A 14,123-nucleotide genomic window follows, 5' to 3' on the forward strand; every position below is an offset into this window, starting at 1 on the left:
AGGATCAAATTAAAGGAGCAAATGGAATTACTGAATGCTAAACTGCATAAATATTTCAACTGACAACAATGGGCTCTTTAGACATATTCACATTAAAGAAAAAGGAAAATATAATAGTGGTCTCCTAAAAATGCACCAAAAAATGAGAAACAGAGACAAGGGAAATGGTCTAATAATAGCAGAGAAGAGGAAGGAAAACCCCAAGAATTATATTACCGCTCCTGATTCAGGGCCCAGTCCCACAGGAATTGAAATATACTTCTTTAGTCTTTTATGGGCAGATATTCATCAGGTAGAGGACAAGACAGAAATGTCAGGACGAAGCATGCCAATTTGTCCATCTTTTCTCCCAGTTGTGACTATGGGGCTGGTTCAGGCTCCTGTGCTTGTAAGAGAAGGCATGAAATTCCTGCAAATGTCACCTGGCTGCAGAGAACCTCAAGTTACGTTCTGCTATTTCTGAATCACTGGGACTCAGCACTTTTTTGACCACTTAGTAAGTTCAGCCCAACTTGATGCCAGATAGCAGGGCACTATACACCCATTACAACATGATTTAACACACTGTACTCCAGAGAAATCTCACGGCAGCTCAGCAACACATAGATAACTCTATTTACTTTGTTTACACCTTGTGTTCATTAAAAGAAAAAATCAAGCTAAGCATTAAGACAATATTAAATATCATTATGATGTAAAAGGTTGTGAAAAACTATGAATGACAGCCATGTAGTCAGTGACCTACAATTTTTGTAGCTGGAAGACTGTTTTACTTTACATGACTTTCTTCTGTCATAGGGACATTAAAAGCAAAGTGATTATGCAGATGATTTACTGAGGGAGTGGGCTATGAAGACTATGATCATCTTTTAACCAATATATGCTCATATATGTTTAAATATGTTTTATTTATATATGTATGCATATATATACATATAAAATATATGTCTGATGGAGAGACACTGCATTGCCATGGATAAACTAGCATTTATCTTTCAAGCTTTCTCTCCCCATTCAGCTCCACACCTGTTATATGTTAAGCATATTTTCAGTGATGATGATAACACATAGGATGACCTAAAAGATGTGTACAAAATAATGAAGTGATAATGATGCACATGGTAAAACATCCTCCCATACAAGAGTCCCAACAGCCATGAAATGTGGCAGAAGCATTCTAAAAATAAATATCAGTAAAATCCAGTAAGAACCTTGTTCACAAAGATAAACAAACACCTGGATTAAGTGATGGCACTGCACAATAAAAACAAATTGCAACAGTGTTTTAAGTATTTTTACATTGCAAATAAAAATATAAACCACTGGAAAACAGGGATGAGATAAATGTAATAAGAAAACAAAAAGAAAACACTTGGACATGTCCACAAGAAGTCTGTATATGCAACAAAAGCAATAGAAAAAAGCTACTGTTCATTATTATTAGAGTTATGATTATTTTATTCATTCTTCTGACACCAAAAGTATATAAAGTCAAAGCCAGATACATAGAGTGGAATTAGGTACATACATGTTTAAAAGGTTTGTAAGAACAAGTCCTGATTTCTTATTATGAGCTATCACAGTTGAAGATGATGGCACTGACGTATCACGTCTGACTACTCCTGAAGAATGCTAATCTTTCAGAAGTAAGACCACTGCTACCAAGAATATTTCCTGCTTTGAAAAACCTGCTTGGCCTCTCAAAACTGATTTGGTCTATTTAAAGTTAGTTTTGAACCCCAGATTCAAATATTTAAAGAATGGTTCTGCCCCTAATTTTGAACCAGCCCCTTCTCTGAACCTGGTTCTCAGTTGCTTTTTTGAAGCCACATTGATTTATGCTTGCTGAGTGTGTGTTTCTGTAAAGATGAGCAGCAAAAGTACATATATCCTGTGTCCAAAATACATAGATTTTGACACAGCCTTTGAAAGTAGTGTTAAATCCTTAATATCACTAAAATATGTAAGTACATTTGAGTTTGTTTGTTTGTTTGTTTGTTTGTTTGTTTTAACATCTCTACTCTCCCTCAGTTCTGCTAATGTTTGCCCTGAGGTACAATAGTCACGTATTCAGATGCTGCCCAAACATGCTGGACAATGGCCCTCTGTTTACACACAGGACAATTCTCAGTCCAGGTTTTTGTTCTCAGTCTTCAGAAGATGTTTTCATGTTATTTTCAACAGACTGTGTCTCGGGGCAAGAAGCAACATGGTTTCATTACTGCTCTGCTTGGAAAATTGCTGATTACCGCCCACTGTGGATGTGGGGTTTGTGCCGTGCTTTGGCCCAAATGTACTGCAGCTCTTGCCCCATGTCCAACAGCCAAACCAGCAGAGGATGGTGATGGCTGTCACTCCCCATTGCCCTCTGCCAGCTTGGAAACCATCCACTGAGAAGCTGCATCTCATTACTGCTGCTGGACAGTGCTGAGCCACGTTTGTGTTTGGTGATTAATTCAATGAATTTGGCATGCAGAAAAGAAATGTCTCAAAATTGCATTATTCCAGTGAAAACACCTGGATACCCTTAGGAAACTAATATAACAACACTAGTATTGAGAAAAAATAATCACTAGGAATTTTAAAAGGGGGAAATAATCTGCAGTCACAGCCTTTATGGATCAGAACCAGCTTGGTAAAACAGATCCTTTTGTAGTGTTATGAAATGCTCTGGTACATGGTGACATGCAAACTGCAGGTTTCCTGTTCTGCTAAAATATTAGGATGGGTCCTCATTCTCTGAAGGCTTTGCTTTAATATTAAAAATGTTCATAGGTGTTTTCTATGCCACTATGAAACAAAACTGTGCCAGAAAGATTTATATTTGTATGTCTCATAAATTAGATAAAAATCTACAATTTTGTTTCATATGGCTCTTTCCTCCTTTCTATCCCAGCTTTTTAACAAGAGAAGGCACCAGAAAATTTGAGCATCACTCAGTTTTCTTGCTTCTCCCGCAATAAAACACAGCAAAATTGAAAGCTTTAGTAAATCTACACATCCTATCCTCATGTATCAAAGAGCTGAAAAGCACTAACAAAACTCATAAATCAAGGGGTCTAAAACAATAACTCTCCCTATATCATCATCATAAAGATTCTAATATTAAACACTTCAGCTGATTCAAAAGTGTAATAGTGGCCCACATTTTTGGAGCCTTTCTAAAACTGAAGTTCAGAATTACAAGGGATGCAAGAATCAGCAAAAAAACTTTGTCTAAAGATTTAGTATTACAAATAGTTACCATCTGGAACGGCAGGGAGCAGGACAGAGAAGAGTAGAAGAAAATTTCACCCCAAAATCTATCCAACAGAACTTTAGTTATTGTTTCAGTTAAAAAGAGTAATACATAACAATTGCACGTACCCTGAGATCCTTACTATGTATCTCTCAGTTACTAATTTGAGGACAATACAATCTAATTTCAGCATTCTGAGTTAATCAAATTAAGGAGAGGTGAGTGGTTCCAGCATTTTTCTGTGGAAATCTCTTGTAACGCATTCTATTAAAAAAAAAGTGGTATTACATTTAAATCTTTAATTTCTGTACTCAGTCAGTAGACTTAAGTTCACATATGACCTCATGGAATAAAAGTAAGTGAAAGGGATGATGTGAGAAAAGTATTTATTTTCCGTGCTCGATTGCTATGAAATCCTATCTTCTCAAGCTCACTGCCTATAACATCCCTTTAAATTAAACAGGACAACTTATTCTCATTCTGCAGCTTTCACATGACTTGTAAAATCCTTTCAGCAAGACAATTCCTTATTTACTTTTCTGAAGTTTTTTTTTTCAATTAATTTTTTGACGAGAATAGCACCTTCTTCACATCAGAGGTCATTTATCTATTTATAAATTACTTAGGACCAATCACCTTCAATAAAAATACAAGGGTTTGAAACCCATAGTGTTTCTTTAATTGAAGTACAATTTGCACTCACAGTCACTGTGTTATGTATACATATAAAATACACCAGGATCTGAGTTGCACTAGTCTTGTCTACACCTTTGTGTCTAGATGATAAATGCTTTACCATCCTATGAACCTCAGGACTTCTTCATTCTCTGTATTTGAATAGCAAAACATGCGCTATAAAAGCCATATCATGATTAGCTAAGTTCAAATCCTTACATATTCAAAGTATTGTTTGAGCAAATTAGTATTTGCTTGTTCAAGATCTTTCTGAAGTACTTTCAATTAGATTCTTCACCATAAAATACTGACTTTGTTCATTATAAATCAAGACCACTATCTTACCTGATCCTATACTGAACTTTTGCTTAATGTAAAATTTGATAGCAACCACTATTGCTTCCACAGTATCTCTAATAAATAGATACACTCATTTAAAAATTTCACCTCATGTTCATCTTGGTTCTCTTCCTAACAAAAAAAAAAAAAGAAGGTGTATTTTTATTTCCTGACCTCTTTCCTAGAAAAGACAGATAGATTGTGTGCAGAGTTTATTACGAGATCGATCAAGATAATTGAGGTATAATTTTCTCAGCTATTTCTGTCATAATTTTTAAAGGCAGAGATGATTATATTTCACTTTCACCCATCTGGGAAAGCACACTGTGTTCTCATGTAATTTGAACGTTTCAGCAAGGATGTGAGACCATCTTTTTGGATGCAGCTAATAACTCTGTCATTAGGCCATCCTCTCCTGAGACTTCAATTTTCCCATTAATTGTCAAGACTATCTCCTTTTAAGAAAAAAAACAACCACACCTAAGTCTTCTCTTCCTCTCTGGCAAAACACCAGCCAATATTAAGTTCAAAATGTGGTTACAGTTCTAAGGCTTCTTAAAGATTCACTTGCTCCATACAAAAATCTTCACAGGCAATCCCTTTTCTATAGCACACCTTTTCTTTTTAAGAATGGTTGTTAAATATTTATGTGATAACAAGCATGTTTTTGTTTTGTTTTGTTTTGTTTTTTAAGGTAACCTCAAAATCAAACTTCAAGCCTCATATTTTTGCTGGAATGCCCATACACAAAATCCTCTTCTTATTTATGCCAATCTTCCAGTGCTGTAATTTAAGTGAATTACTTTTAATTGCATCTAACCTTTCAGAAAACAAGATCCCATCTGTCTGCTGTGTTAATTTTCATTCTATCCTTTTTTTTTCCCCTGTGTGCTATTTCATTTCAGGTAACTGATATCAGTTACCACAAGAAACTTTCCTGTTCTGAAATACATTTTTTTTTGCATCCAATATTAGATAATTTTTTTGGATCTGTAATGATAACTCACTGTTTCATTGTGACCCTTTATATTTCAATCTACTTTAACCCTCAGTTTTCTACCCTGTATTTCTACATGAATTTTGCATCAATCACTTCCAGTCATTAATGCTTGAAAAGTTAAGACTTCAAGTCAAAGTTATGCCCTTTGTTTACCATTAAGGTAAAATCAAGACATCAAAAAGGTTAACGCATGTGCAAGTGTATATTATTGTGTATATAGTTTGTATTAGTGGTTTGACCTCTGACTTTATTATTTTTCTAGAACTGGCAGTGATAAAATGTTCTCACCGGATTTAAATTCAAGTATGTTCATGACATAAGCATATCTAAGTTTCAGTGTCCACACCATATCTATCATCTGTGTCCACATTAAACATTCTGGTTTATATATATATATACAGAATCTTTGATGTACCTTTTACACCAAATCCAGTGATTTTATAAACATAAACCAATGTAGCTGCTTGCTCTGTATTTGACTTAGAGTAATAATACGAATAAATTTATACTGTTTCAGCTTACTCTGTTACAAGTTTTTTGCCTCTACCACCAAAAATAAGGCATTTTGAGCTGAATTGTTTTGTCAAAATAATTACACAACTGAAGAATCAAATCAAATTAAATACTAAGCTCTGAAAACTTGAAACATAATGGTGGATTTTGGTCAAGCAGGACTTCTTTTCAGGACTGTCAAAATCTCTTTGAATATGAAACACAAATTATTCGCTATCTATCTGGAAATTTCAAAAAACTTCAATATTTTACCCAAGAGTTTGCCTGTTATGACTGGCGGCAAAGTAAATATGATGAGTGGTCTATTTAAGGCACCTGTTCAAGCCCAATCACATTACATTTTCATAATATCGACATTTGAAAACACTATAGCTGTTGCCTCAACAAAAGTGCATGGGAATGTCTCCAAAGCAGATGGCAACTAGCACATCACAAAAACACGCAGATTCCCGAGCCAATTTACATAGCAAAACAGCATCTACCACAGAGCAAAGGGAAGTATAATTAGCATATTTAAATATTCAGAGCTTTCCAACTTCACATGGTTGAGGCAAAGGACAATGAAAAGTAATTGTTCTCACGTAATACTGGCTTTCATTTGGACAGGACCTACTTACAGCAGGATTTACTCAACTGAGTAATTCCTTTTAAATCTGAAAGAATACACAATTAATTTGAAAATAGTGCCTAAATTTTGCATAACAGAAAACACATAAATTCAGACAACAAACTTCTTTATGAGAACACATCAGTATTTCAGAGTCAATTATTTTAAACCAATATGGTTCTAATGTCATGTGTATATCAAATTTTATTGTAATTCACAGATATCAAACACAGCCATATTTCAAGACAACAATGAGCAATCTGAACATATATAGCATATAGCTCTTTGTCCAGGTTTGTTCATACCCTGCATGCCTAGTTCTCTTTGCAATTGTTTCTCAAAAAAACTGGTTATATTATGCAAGCATAACATATGATGTCTCCTATTGTCTGGAAATCTAATTATTTAATTTTCTACATAATTCTCCCTGTGTTAATTGGCTCAGAATGGAGCCATCCAGTTATCCACAGGTGGTCTATTTTGCAGCTTTCACATGCATGAGAATTCATTTAGTAGAAGTAAGGTGTTTTCAGACTTGTTCCTATTTCCCATATCCTACTCCATTGCACTTAACTTGGTAATAAATTAAATTCATCTTTCCTAAGCCTAGCCTGCTTTGCCCATGATGTCAATGGGCAAACGATCTCTCTGTCATTATCTCAACTTAGGAGCTTTTTGTTGTATCTTCTCTGCAGGTCCTGATGAGAAGGGAGACTGATGGAATGGCTTGGTGGGCACCTGGCATCCAGAAAAATTCAACCCACCAAAAGTTTTCACCCTTCTTCTACAAAAACATGTCAAAAGTTACTTACTGAAATCTCCTGCTTTGATTTCAGACCTGTTTAAATTCAACAAAATCTAGTGTGCTCTATCTGTTAGGATAATTCAGCACCCAGTGAATAACCTTTCTACAGTGACCTGTTCATATTTTTCATACTCTAATTCCATAGTTCCTCTAATGCAGGAAACAAAACAAATCCTTGTTATTGCTATCTTGATGGTACTTATTTTAAAAATGTACGTACCACTCAGATATGACAGAACGGGGTCTTAACTATTTTGTGCTCAGTCACCACACTCCAGCTATGAGGGTGTACAGATGCAAACTGGGACCCAATTAGACTTCTGAGAGACATAATTTTCAATGTCCTGCTAATAATGCTATGGCCATGACCTCGAATCCAACAATACAAAACCACAAATGCATTTAATCTCACCCAACTTGAGATGTCCAGACTTCAGACAGATATCATTGAGCTCATGGCCATAGACATCCTTTACAGACCAGAGAGAAGACTCACTGCCTCTACTGACTATGGGAAAGGGCCAGTGTTACACACTCAGAAAAAGATACCTGTGTCCTTAAAGTTCAACTAAGCAAAACTGTAAGGACCAACCATAGACTTTACCCTCTGCACACAGGAAAGATTGTACATCCAAAACTTGTCATCAGAGGTTACAGAACTACTCTTTTGGCAAACATTTCATAGATAATACATAAAAAATGTATGTATGATAGTCACTCTACACACTGTTCTTATATTGAAGCATAAAGTCCTAAGTAGGAAAAATGTATTGAGACAAATTTCATGCCTTCTACCATATTTGGTCTATGATGAAAAAGACACATCACAGTGTTTTATCCTAAGGCATCATAAATGTTATCTTAAAAACTTGGAGTACTGTATTGCACTATTCATCTCACCTTAATATTAATTTATGTATAGACAAGCTTCACATTAGTTTAGAATAATTTGGTGTAGTGACATTAAAGTAATTTTAAACATAGCACATTCAATTTTTTAAAATAGGATTTCCATTAGTGCACTGTTTGAAGATGGAAGCATATGACTGTAGGACATCCTCTGATTTCAAGTTTTCCAAAAGTCTTGGTGATTAATCTTGTCAAATAGTCACAATATTGTACTGGAAATGTGAACAAACTATTAATTTTCACAAATAAAATGTTGTAAATTTAGGCCAATATAAACCTGTCAGAATTATCCCTCTATAAGTTTTAGCCAGGGTGTGGTGTTGCATAGCTGAGGAGCTGAGCTAATAAGTGTTGAAAAAGGAAAACACTGCTTTATGGCATCATGTAAATACGCACCAAAAAACCCGCTTGCACCCATGCCCCCGTCTTGACAAATAAACGCCAAAATGTGGAAGCCATACCAAGTCCCCTTGGTATGAAAGCAAGGAGAAAGCAACAAATAATTCTGTCAGGGAGTTCTATACTACATGTTTCTAGTGTTAATATAAATTTCTACATTTTATCTGCGCTGGTTCAGAAGTGGTAAATTAACAAAAATCAATATGAACACAGATACTTTTCACTTGCAGACTAAAATAGGGGCTTCTGCCATTTCCATGTTCCAATGGCATTACACAATTGTGAGTCCAAAAGACTCTTTTGTTGTATTCAACTTATCTTTGGATCAACCAGAGAGTTACTCTAGACTGACAGTAAAATAACCAAACCCAGATTTTAGCATTAAGAAAGAAAATCTAAATTTTGTTGTGACTGTATTAAGTCTTGCCAATATATTTATATGAGCAAAGCCCTCTTTCAGACTTTCAATTTATACTGGCAAAAGTACTCCACATTGGCACAAGATATTTTGGTTGGATAGATTGCATTTCTATGGAGAAAACAAGAGAGCTTGTTAGCACAGCTATGTCATTTGAGAGTGTGATGTGTTTAATATACTTGATTCATGTACACGTGAAATCAGAATGAGGCAGCACAGCTCTGGTCACACTGATTTATGAACCCCGGTGCAGTAATCTCACTAGAGCACTCCTATTAATTTCAAGAATTTCTATTTCATAAATCAGAACTTGAAAAAATGAGTCAAAATTGTAAGAGTTTTAAAATAGGAATCTTGAGAAATTTTGCATGCATATCTGGATTTTAAGGTTCATGTTTTCACAGCTATTTTCTCCATGCATACTGCTTATGTTCTTTTAAAGCAACAAGAACCTGAGATTCATATTCAGCAACATACATGCAAGACCACTGGTCCTCAAGAGAAATACCAAAGCACAACAAAATCACAAGATGTAACAAACTAGCTAGATAAACACTAAATAAATGAGAGATTTTTCATTCCCAGTCAAAAAATTTTACTAAATACTCTAATAATAAGGTGGTCCTAGTAGCAACCTATTCCCACAAAGCTCCAATGCAGCCAAACCCTTCCACAGCACTTTAATTTTCTGCAAAAGTCCTGAACTCAATTTCCCACGCCCAGGTAAATTTACTGCCCAGGAAGAGAATCTTTGAAATACTGTTTGAAACATATAGCGGCTCTGCAAGCTCTGTTAAACCGATGTAAAACCAGTCACACCAGTTAGCAGATATAGCTCTGATCAACAACATATTAAATAAGTGGCAGACACCACTAGTTCACGTAACAATAGAAAGCACTGTCACTATTTGCTAAGGATATCGTTAGTGTGATTTTGGTAAGCCCCAAGTATGTCTGTGAGATTCTTTGGGGAATTCTGGTTGAGGAACATCCCTTCCTTTAGGCTTCAGCAGGCTGAAGAAGACAGGCCAAGGAACTTGCCTTGGAGATGCCAGCAGATGCAGCAGCTGAGTGTACATCCAAATAACTCTGAAATGGCAAACCCACTGCACAGAACAAGCAGAAGAAACACACAGGCACCAGTAATGTAGCCAAGCCTGGATTTGTTTTGGCAGGATGTTGGCTAGGTGCAGGCTCAGACTTCTGAAGATGGGAACTGTCTCTCGTTGTCCCTAGGACTGAGCCCTCATTTCTCTTTAAACAAATTGGATGGCATGCAGTAAATATCTGGCTCCTGCTAGTAAAATTATCTCACAAGACCCTAAATAATGATTGTCACTTGGGCCAAAAAGAACATGATCTACTTATTTATTACTTGTTTACCTTGTTCTGGTAACCAGAAACATTGGGTCAAGATACCATTGTGCCAGACAGTATTCAGATGTAGAACGCAACTTGCTTTTCCCTGGTGGACTGATTACCCTTACCCAACTCCACAGTAAATCACAGCTGTGATGCACAACACTGTGCATATGCAGCCTGGCCAGGGGGCTTTTTTTCCTCATAATGAATCATGGCACCAAAACATATTTCTGACTGGACAAGAAAATGACTGTTCAAAGCTACATATTTTGAACACTGATCATTTGCTAAAGAGTCAATTTTTTGTTAAATTAAAAAGTATGAATGGAAACAGATTTTTTGTTTGGCTTGGTAAGAATAGGAATAGTTTAGCATGATAAATGGACTGCTAGGTTGTATGCCTGAATGTGGCACTTCCTACCTCTACTGTAACAGTTGTGCAGAGCTCTTTACAAGAACTTTTCAGAATAAACTATGCCAAGATGTACGTTGAAAGGGGAGACCTAAAATAACCCCTTGCCAAGTAATTCTATGTCAAAGCATTGCCACTGAGTTGCAATAAATGAAGCCACCTAAAAATTAGAGGATAGTTTCTTATTTTTATCAGAACACAGTAACTGGCACGGTCTTAAAAACAGGGGACAGACCCTTGAGCCTATAAAACACTGAGAGAAAGGTTGGAGAGGGAAGAAATGTCCAAGAGTCAAAGAAACTCAGCATTTAATTTTAATGCCTTAATAATGAAGAAAACAAGTATAAGATACCTTCACTCAACCATATAATTTTTTATATGGTGATGATAATGTCACTATACGGAGAAAGAAATAAAAGGAGGATGTGGAAAGTTTCAAATACTTGATATTTTTATTCCTATATCCACACCAAACTCCCTGCTCCTGTCAAAATCAGCTAAATATATAATATAATCAATTGGAAATCAGATATACTTTTTTGTAATCATCAGTGAAGCAACTGTGGATTAAGTCACCTACTAAAAACCCCAAATAGTAACTGTACAATAGCTACAAACTATTTTTCATTATGGGGTGCAAGAGCCTAAGTTCTGCATATACAGTTGTATTTCTGGATGTTATATATGTACACATGCTGAACATAAAAATTACTCTGCAACATATTGCTTTCAGCTACAGTCAATTTTAAAGTCCAAAGCCATTTTAAATGCTATAAAGTATCAAAATTGTTGCGAGTAAATTAAACTCCTCTGGGGTTTTTTCTGAGTAGAGTCCGTATGAGAGAACAGAACACAGCGAGCTCTTTGAGCAAGGGCCTATCCTCAGGACCGAAACACAGCTCATACTTAACATTTACTTTCTTTAGAAAACTTAAATATGGCCACATACTTACATTTCATAGTAATTAGTATTTATTTCACATTTAAGTAAAAATGTAATCCATTTATTTCATTAAGCCCAGGAAAAAAGAATAAAAAAGAGAAGCAATTGCAACAGAATATGTTTTTAAGGGTATGGGATCACATTTTATTAATGTTGAGAAATGCAATAAATTCCTTTTGGAGATGTTACATGTCAGCAGTGAAAGACTTGTAAAACACCATAAGCATGAGAACTTAAGCATATGTTAGTTTAACAAAATTTGCAAGGTATTTCCATATTGCCTATAATTTTCCACCGTTATTAACATACTGTTAGTTCACTCGGAATAGTCCTTACAGTAGTAAGGCCAGGTTTTAGCAGCCACCATGATTTTCTTGGGTTACATCTCTGTGTTTCATAAGCTTCACAAATTGCTCCAGGAAAAGAGTTATAACCTTTTTCTAGTTCTTACTCCAAGCATGTTTCCTCCTTTCCTTACTTTAGGTAGAAGGCAAAACTGGTAGGGAAAGGGACTCATCACTCTAACTAGAAACAATAGAAATCATCAGAAACAATAGAATCATCTACTGGCTATGTCTGAGCACTTGATTAAGACCTATGAAGGGGTTTTTGCTGTGGGGTTGTTTTGTTTTGGTTTTGATTTTTTTAATGCAATTAAAATTCATCAAGCATTAAATGTCATTTAATATCATTAACATTCAATACAATTAACATACTTAAAAACACTCCAAGAAAAAATTTACCTTGGGTATAAATAATAATTTATTACAGTAAATTTGTTGTCATCAGAACTGTAATACATCTCTTTTTCATTTATGTTTGTTCAGAGCTCCCATTCTCTCACAAGTTTCTACGTAGTTGTCTATTTTAATTTTTTAAAAATATTAGTCTTCCCTCTGAAGCAAGCCCCAGAATCCTGTCCACTGAGGGAAAGATAAAGTTAGTCCTTCGCTTGTTTCTGACTGGAAAAAAAAAAAAAGAAAAGAATAAATCTTGTGCCTTGACTGTTTCTCTTTCAAAGAAACCCAACACACAAAATCCTCCAAACCTCACGTACTATTTTTGCATGGTGTGATATTTTATCCTTTGTTTTGTTCCTGGTATCAAACTTTATTTGTTGGCACAAAGAAATCTTCTACCTCCAGTCTTGTAACTCAGAGGCAGGGAATGACAATCCGTAAGCTTTAAAAAGGCTTGATCATGGTTTGTTGCCATATCTGTGTAGAAGAGCTTGTTCAAAGCCACACATCACTGATGCACCTTTGTTTGGTAACTCTTCACATAAAATAGCCCTCAGAAATTACAATGGTCATGAAAGATGGTAACATAAATTAAAATATCATAAATAAGCATAATTAAATGAGTGCATATGTCCCATAATAATAACTAAACTTTTCCTCTGAGCTAATTAAAAATAAAAAACCCCAGAGCCTTAACTTCTTAAATACCATAATTATTTTTGTATACTGCAAGTCAAAGGAAAAGTAAGGTGTCTCTCAGCTGCTAAGCACTGGCAATACTAACTTGTTCATAGTGGCATTACTTTGATGAGATTTTGTGTTCTTCAGTTGGGCAACTGACATGCTAGATTTTGGATATACTCACCATGCAATTTGTTCATTTTCCCAACTTTTTTTTCCTTCTCTTTACTTCTTGGCCCCATTGAAGAATGCTTTTAGATATATTAAAAATACAGCTGCATACATTCTAAAGGGGCATCATAATGTGCCATTTGTCAGTCTATGTTTAAGCAGTGCCCTAAGACTTCAGGGCCTAAATATACAGGAGAATAGTAGTCAGACAGTAATTTGAAAAGAAATACAAGCACAGCATGCTCTTCACAGTACACACACACTGATGTTTCATCTACTTAAACCCACAGGCCATTCTGAAGGTAATAACATGCTACCTCAAGAGGCTAAGGCTTCATTACATTTTTAAGAACTAACAGGTGCGACTCTATGGCTTGCCAAAATACTTTGTGATGAACTGCAAAACGAATCTGTAAACTTGGTGCTCACCCCTGGGTCGCACTGCACCTGGCTAGTGAAATGGCAGTGGTGAAGTTCATGGCTGGTCATCCTCGTTCCACTGCTAGAGACCTCAAAGTATGACAGCAGGCACTTAATCTGCACAGCACTAGGAAAAAAAGAATACTTTGAACGTATATAGTTTACCTAGAAAGTAAGCTCCTGGTCCTTATCCCCTTACACGAGTTCAGCAGAAAATAGCAAGAGCATGAGAATAGTTGTGCTTAGACACGGGTTACGGTCAGACAAGCTTTCAGATGTCTACTGGACCTTCTTCACAGAGGTCCCTGCAAGTTCTTCACCTTCTGAAGTGCCTCGAAGGAGCCCCCAGAGTCCCTGCCCTGAGCTATCCCCCAGCTGTCCTGGCAGCCAGGCCTGTGCCCCGCAGGGTGCCCTCCTGGGGCCTCACAACCTGCTGCGCGACGCCCCCAACACGGATCACCGCTGGGTCCCCAGCTTGCCTGACACAAGGC

The sequence above is a fragment of the Pithys albifrons genome, chromosome 2, assembly GCF_047495875.1.
Source record: "Pithys albifrons albifrons isolate INPA30051 chromosome 2, PitAlb_v1, whole genome shotgun sequence".
NCBI lineage: Eukaryota > Metazoa > Chordata > Aves > Passeriformes > Thamnophilidae > Pithys > Pithys albifrons.